Genomic DNA, 6,740 nt, shown 5'->3' with positions numbered 1-6,740 from the left:
ATGGAGATGCAGAGATGAAGACAACACCATAAGGCAGTTAAGGTTTTACCTGGTTAAGAACATCCTTCCAATGATTGCTCAATTTGTATCCATCTTCTCGGTTGAAGTTACGTCTATGTTTATTTATGTGTACACCTCAGTTGACTGTAATTCACTTGGTAAGGCCAAAGCAATGACAAAGTCGAACGCTGTCTCATAGTTGTGTTTGTACCGCACGCTGTGCCTCATTGTGTCCGCTAGGGGGCCCTGGCCACTCGTGCCCGTGAGGCGCCGTCTGGGCCTCCCAGCCCCTGCGGTGGCCCTCGGGAACGGCGTCCGTCGCTCGCATCTCCAGGGGATCTCGGCTGCTTCTTCCGGACCCAGCTTTAGTTTTCGTTGAGCACACAAGTGGTTTGTAGAGGCCAAAGGGTGTTTCAAAGGCAGTGGCTTGCTCGTGGCTCTTGATGTGAAGCGGTGAGGGGGGGATAACAAAACCACAATCGCTTAGCCCACTTACAGGTGACGCGTGGATGTCCAGCATCAGCCGCCATGGTGTCTCTGCCAAAGGCAATATCTACATCAGGGCCACTTAGGAACATCGATATGAATGTTTCCCACAAGGCCTGAACGCATTTTTTGTCGTTCTCAATACCTTTTCACTTAAGATGGTCCTGGTTTCTTACGTCAAAATTTTCCACCCTACGAAGTTGCCTCCTTCACCATGACACATCTGTGCCTGCTCACGATTATTTTGTAGTTTTATAGCCGTATAATTATTGTTTGATACTGCTAAATAGTCGCTTTTCATTCTGCTGTACCTTAAAGAGCCATATACACCGTACAATAATTTTCTAAATGTTGCAAGACAAGTTATTGAACTTGCGACTCCTGCTTGTCGTTAGTGGCAGGAGTGGCACCACACTGACTGCTTGGAAACCTGCTGAGTAGAGTCGCGTTTGACCGTAACGTTAATATGTTTGCATGCAAAATGTTCGTGCATAGCAAATTAATATTTTTATACTAATACTAGCAGTCTCGTGTATGCATAAACCACACTATAATGATAAAATATTCTTCAAGGTTTTTGCTATGCAAGTAGAATAGTGACTGCCTGTTGTGTGTAAGATAAGGATGCATGGGACGTATGTGCAGCACCAGGGGGAAACAAGGGAAGGGAAGTAATTACCCTGCCCATTTCTGTTCGTGATATTTTCATGAAAATTAAAGTTGACATTGTGAAATGACCACTTCATACGCAAGTACCCAGCCTGACAACGTAAAGCAGAGATGGCTGCGATGAAAGTGTTCATCTTTAATTTTGGTAGAAACCATCAAATGGGCCATGCCTCATCATTACAGAAGTGTAACATATGGTCTAAAAGTAAACATTCACCTGTCAATGTGATGCGATACTTGTCCCTTTATCGTAACACGTGGGATTGAAATTTACACCACATAACGCCAGTTGACAATATTGAGTAATTTACACCTATGTAAGTATCCACGAGTAATAATCTTGTTGTTGAAGTGAGAAATCCACCCCAGTGTCCCACAGTTGGCTCTGTGGTGGCTGCTGCTATTGAATGGATCCAACGGGGAGCAGCATCACCTGAGCCTTGGGTCAAACAGCAGCAAACAGCGTCCAGAGACGGGCTCTGACCTCATGACCAAGGAGGCAAATGCTGCACGGGCTGAGAAGTAAATTTTTGAGACTCCTCGACCTGTATTAATGAGCGATGCACATTTTCCAAATGCTGTGCAGTTACTTTTCTGGAGCCGAGTATTTCCATGTAACATTGTTTTGGTTCGATGATGTTATTTAATTGATTTAAATTCACGTTTTGAGTTATCAACAATCCAGTATTAAGATGGTTCTGTGCATATTTAACATTCGGTATATTAGAATAATCGCTGAAGGTTTGTAATCTTTCAGTTGTGTTCAAAAGCAGAAGTAACAAAGTGTGCTGTGCTCTTCACACGGAATGCGATTTAATGAGAAATCCTTCTCGCTTGGGCTTCAAATATCAAGACGTGCAAACAAAACGCGTGGCTATTTAAATGCTCATCAGTAATTTCCAGCTGTGATTCGTGTCTCTCTGAATCGGAGTCTGCCACTATAAATTCAAGTTGTAATAGAGACTTATTGTGTGAATGGGTATTTACCTTGTGAAACAAGGACTGGTATTGTATTTGCTACAAACGGAATCTGTATTTTTATTCGGTTATATTGTTCAACTTGATGTTCTAAAACAAGTTGTAATTCTGCTTTGTTGTACTTAAAAAACCCAAATGACATGCAATGGGACTTGTTCCATCTGCTTGTAGTGCTCTTTACCAGCGAACCATCACGTCATCCCTGTTTTTACTCATATGGAGAACACGCACAATAGTCGCAACAGTGACCATGTTAGCAGGGAGAAGGGCCGGGTTTAGATGTCTTTACCCCCGGGACACCGGATCAGAGAAGACCTCCCTCCCCTTCTGACATTAAAACAACGTAAGAAATAACACTTAATGAAGCTAGTATTGTTCATTTATTATTGTTAAAACAATTATACGTAATTAATTAAGTCATATTTCTAAATACAGATTTTTTTTTGTTATATTTCTTGCGCCTCTGGCGTTCTGGAGCCTGGACAAATGTCCCATCTCGCTGCACGCTGATGGGGCCCTGCGGCACTGCTGAGCCTTGGGTCAAACAGCAGCGAGCCGCGTCCAGGCAGCGCCTCCGACTTTATGGCCAGGGAGGCGGATGGCGCATGGACGCACACCACCAGACTTGACGTGCACGGACGCGAATTGAACACGCACGTTCCAAACGGCGTCAGGCGACTCTTCTATACACAAGCACGTTCATGGTGATTAATGTTAGTTATGAATTCGTATTTTGTTCTAGGTCAATAAATTACTTTTTGAGCACGATAACAGTGGTAACGTTTTTGTTTTTATTTGGCGCTGATACAGTAAAAGGAAGTGTGATGATGAAACCGTGCTCTAGAGAGAGGCTGGGGTTTGGCGTGGGAGCTGTGGTTGGAAGTGAAACCTCAGCGAGCTGTGGGTGGGATGTCGCGACTCTTCAACTGAAGGCGGCAGCAGGAGCGACATAAAACGTGGTGCGTGCTGAGAACTGAGCAGACGGCGCCGTGGCTCTGAGCCATGGACACGGGGACGAGGAGGCGTGCGGTGTGGATGAGTGTTGTCATCTGCATCTTGTCCCGCATCAGTGAGTTATTATTCACGTGCTGTTATACACCACACTGTGTTTAGGTACAGCATGTACGTTCAACTTGTTGCGCACCGTACATTTAAAAACCGTACCGGAGTGTTCAATATTTATAATTTGCCGTTTTGTCGTTTCACTTTTGAAGCGAGTGTTCATTTACAGACATCCTCCAGAGAGTATTTTGTTGCTGTGGGACAGGAAGTCACCTTTACGTGTGACAAAAACACACCAGGATGGACACAGAACGACAATTCCAATATCAGATATCTCACCTGGTGGCGTGGTGAAGACAGTGAAACTACCGGGATCGATTTAACAAACTCACGAGAGGCCAGGATAACAGCCACTGAAGATGATAATCAACATAGGTTTTCTATCCGAATCGCAAATGTGCAGCACAGTGACGCTGGCGTTTACAGTTGCCTTGAAAGGGAATTAGGAGAAGAGAGTCTCATGATGGAAATTATCACAATGGAAGGTAAGGAAATGTGTTACACTATTTTGCACAAGCACCCTTCCTACACTTCAAAGTGAAATGCATGATTATTTGTTGTACATTTCTAATCGTGATATACTTTCATCACATTTCATCCGTGAAGAACAAGTTGTGGTTTAAACGCTGCAAGAGTTTACGCGAGGGTGATGCGTGGCGCTGGTACTGCACGTGACGAGCCCTTCCACTGCAATGCCACCGGTAGATTGTCCTCGCTGCCTCACGTCCTCTGCCTCGTCGTGGCACTGCGACTTGTGGAGGTGACACGGCACAGACTTCCTATCGCTCCCACGGTGGCATTGCACAGGGAGTCCTGTTCGGCGCTCTCCTAGCGAAGCCGCGCGTTTACTTGCAGGAGTGTCAGTGCAACAGGAGACGTTGGTACTGATGCAGGCCCCTCACACCGCCCCCTGTCACACAGCCCGTCAGGTCTCTGTGGTGAACGGGGACAGTTTAGGAGTCGCCCAGACTCGCTGAGCGTCGCTGCTGTGGTCTCGTCCTCAAGAGGAGTAGTGGAGGCGTCTGGAGCACGGAGTCACTGCTGATGTCTGAGTTTGTTTTACTGCTTTTGCTTTCTTTAGTTTCAGCAAACCCATCCAGCTATGTGACAGAAGGAGATACTGTCATATTGACGTGTGACATCTCAAACAGTGCCTATGTAACAAGTATTGTTTGGACTCACGGTCGCATTGAGATGAACAAAGGCAATTCTGTGCTGACATTACACAAAGTCAAACGATGTCAAGAGGGAGCATGGACATGTGGTGTAAAAACCCAAACTGACCAAGCCTCTGCTTCTCACGATTTGAAAGTCTCATCACAGAGTAAGTGTATTCAGGGATTGATTTCAGCTGGAGCTGTCTGGGGTTGATCCCTGGAAAATATGTATCCCTTCCCCTCTCTTCCTTTTGCTACCCCCATCAGTTGGGGGAAGGGGTGGGGGGCGTCCAGGTGTTTGGGCAGCCCCAGAAATGTTTCAAAATAAATGAAGCCCTCGGTGAATTTAATTTCACACAGGGATCTGTTAACAATGTGGTTAATTTGTGTTACCAATGCAATCAGTATCTTCTAAATGTGATGAATATGATGTATGTGATGCATCCCCTGTGTAGTTGTAATAACTTAAAGCATCATTAAAATTGTCAAATATTTGTCCGTAATTTCAATGTTTAAAGTGTAATAATTTCTCGGTTTTATATTTTTGTAGATGTTTGTGAAGTAAAGGAACCTGCTCCTAGAAAGTATTTTGTTTCTGTGGGCCAGACGGCCATTTTGCCATGCGTTGAATCTGATCCTGAGTTTAAATGGAAAGATCACCCTTCCTCTGACCGGGCTGTGATCTGGAAATGGGAGAGGCAGGGTAGTGGCAGCGCAACGATTGTCCAGTATTCTAAGCAAACTGGTCAATGGACTAGGAAAAATACCGCTAGAATAACAGCATTGAAGTCTGCTTTTGATCAAGACAACTTCTCTATTCAAATCTCAAAAGTGCAACACAGTGATGCTGGGCTCTACATTTGCCACTTTGCTGGCTACTTTAGAACAAGCAGCTTAACAAGAGAACTGATCACAATGCAAGGTAAATTATATTTTACTGTTTTGTACAAGCATGTTCACTTAAATATTAAAGTCGAATGCATTTCATTATTCATTGTGTACAATTGCTTTATTAATAGTCCATGAATGTAAACTGCTACCAATTATTCTTTGGTTCTTTCGGAAAAGTCACGTCGAAAGATAATATAACACGACATTTCGATTGCAACACAAGCAATCGTCATCAGGTAGAAAACAAACCTAGTGAACTTAAAAATGATTGTGACGTAAATGCCAGAATGAGTTTATGTTCACATGAACGATTGTTACTTCTGCTGCACATACAAGCTGTCATTGCTGTTACATTCAGTATTGGATGCGCATCATCTGATTCTCTTTGCCCATCATGCCATCGCCCTTGCAGATGAAAGCCAAAGTGTTTTATCATGTTAACGGTCGTGTCACAGCCACATTCACGTGGGAATATTCCCGTGTTTTTTACTTGCGGAACTAAAAATGTTGTTGCACTGGTATTACTTTCACTTGTTTCATTACAGTAATGTAGTCCAAATTATTGAAGAGACATATACAATAGTTAATGTATAGCGCACTTACTTATATTTACACAATATTTCTCGCTAATTTAAACAGGTTTAGTTTTTTTCAAGTTGCCATATGAAGAGTTCAAGTGAGAATTACGAGTAGCGTTGCTGCTGTTGGCCATTCAAAGTCCTGCTCTGAGTTCACGTTCACAATCAGGTTTAGGTCGAGAGATTTGGGTTTAGACGATTCCTGGGCCAGTGCTTCTCGTGATCAATGGCCACGTGGTCTCCTCTTCACCCCTTCACCATCCCCACCCTGGAGTCTCTGTGCTCTGCTGCTGTAATCACGAGTAGAGGAGCAGTGCAGGAGGCATTCCATGATCTCAACTGCGCTGTGAGGACTCCAGGCTCCAATCTCCTGGAATCTTAGCACAGATGTGGATTCCACGTGACCAGGGATAAGCCATACCTCAAACTTCAGAATGATTTGTACTCTAGTTTGGCCTGTGATTTTGAATCAATGAGTCGTAAATGTTGATTTTTGTTTCGTGTTCTTTAGTTTTGTCCAACGCATCCGACACCGTAGCAGAAGGAGAGAGCACCAGTCTGACCTGCCAGCTCTCTAACGACTCCTATGCACACATGGTCAGATGGATTCACAATGGGATTGAGATCAGCCATCAAAGCAGCATCGTGTTGGTGAAAGTGAACGCTGCTCACAGTGGGTTGTTGAAGTGTGCCGTGAAAAGGGAGAGTGGAGAGATCTCAGAGGTAGCGTACAATGTGAACGTGCTGAAAAATGGTAAATACACATCTCACGTTACTTCAGTAACATTATAAAAGCACATAGTGAGAATAAATACTTTGATCAAGTACATGAATTAAGTTACATCTTGCGTGTATTAAAAAACACTTACATTGATTAAAGGAATTGGTGAGCTTGACACAATGTCCATGCTTATACCTG

At 43.9% G+C, this 6,740-nt stretch overlaps 1 long non-coding RNA gene across 1 annotated transcript; it reads left to right on the top strand.

Annotated features, from left to right (window-relative positions):
• The first annotated feature begins 3,077 nt into the window (after positions 1 to 3,077).
• On the top strand, positions 3,078 to 4,410 carry LOC144941249 (uncharacterized). The gene is made up of 3 exons (XR_013639242.1): positions 3,078 to 3,202; positions 3,348 to 3,680; positions 4,277 to 4,410. It is a non-coding gene; the product is annotated as an uncharacterized LOC144941249 (long non-coding RNA).
• Positions 4,411 to 6,740: the final 2,330 nt, after the last annotated feature.

This window comes from Lampetra fluviatilis, chromosome 24 (assembly GCF_964198595.1).
Source record: "Lampetra fluviatilis chromosome 24, kcLamFluv1.1, whole genome shotgun sequence".
NCBI lineage: Eukaryota > Metazoa > Chordata > Hyperoartia > Petromyzontiformes > Petromyzontidae > Lampetra > Lampetra fluviatilis.
Note: the sequence above shows the minus strand (reverse complement) of the source record. Positions and strands in the feature narration are given on the sequence as shown.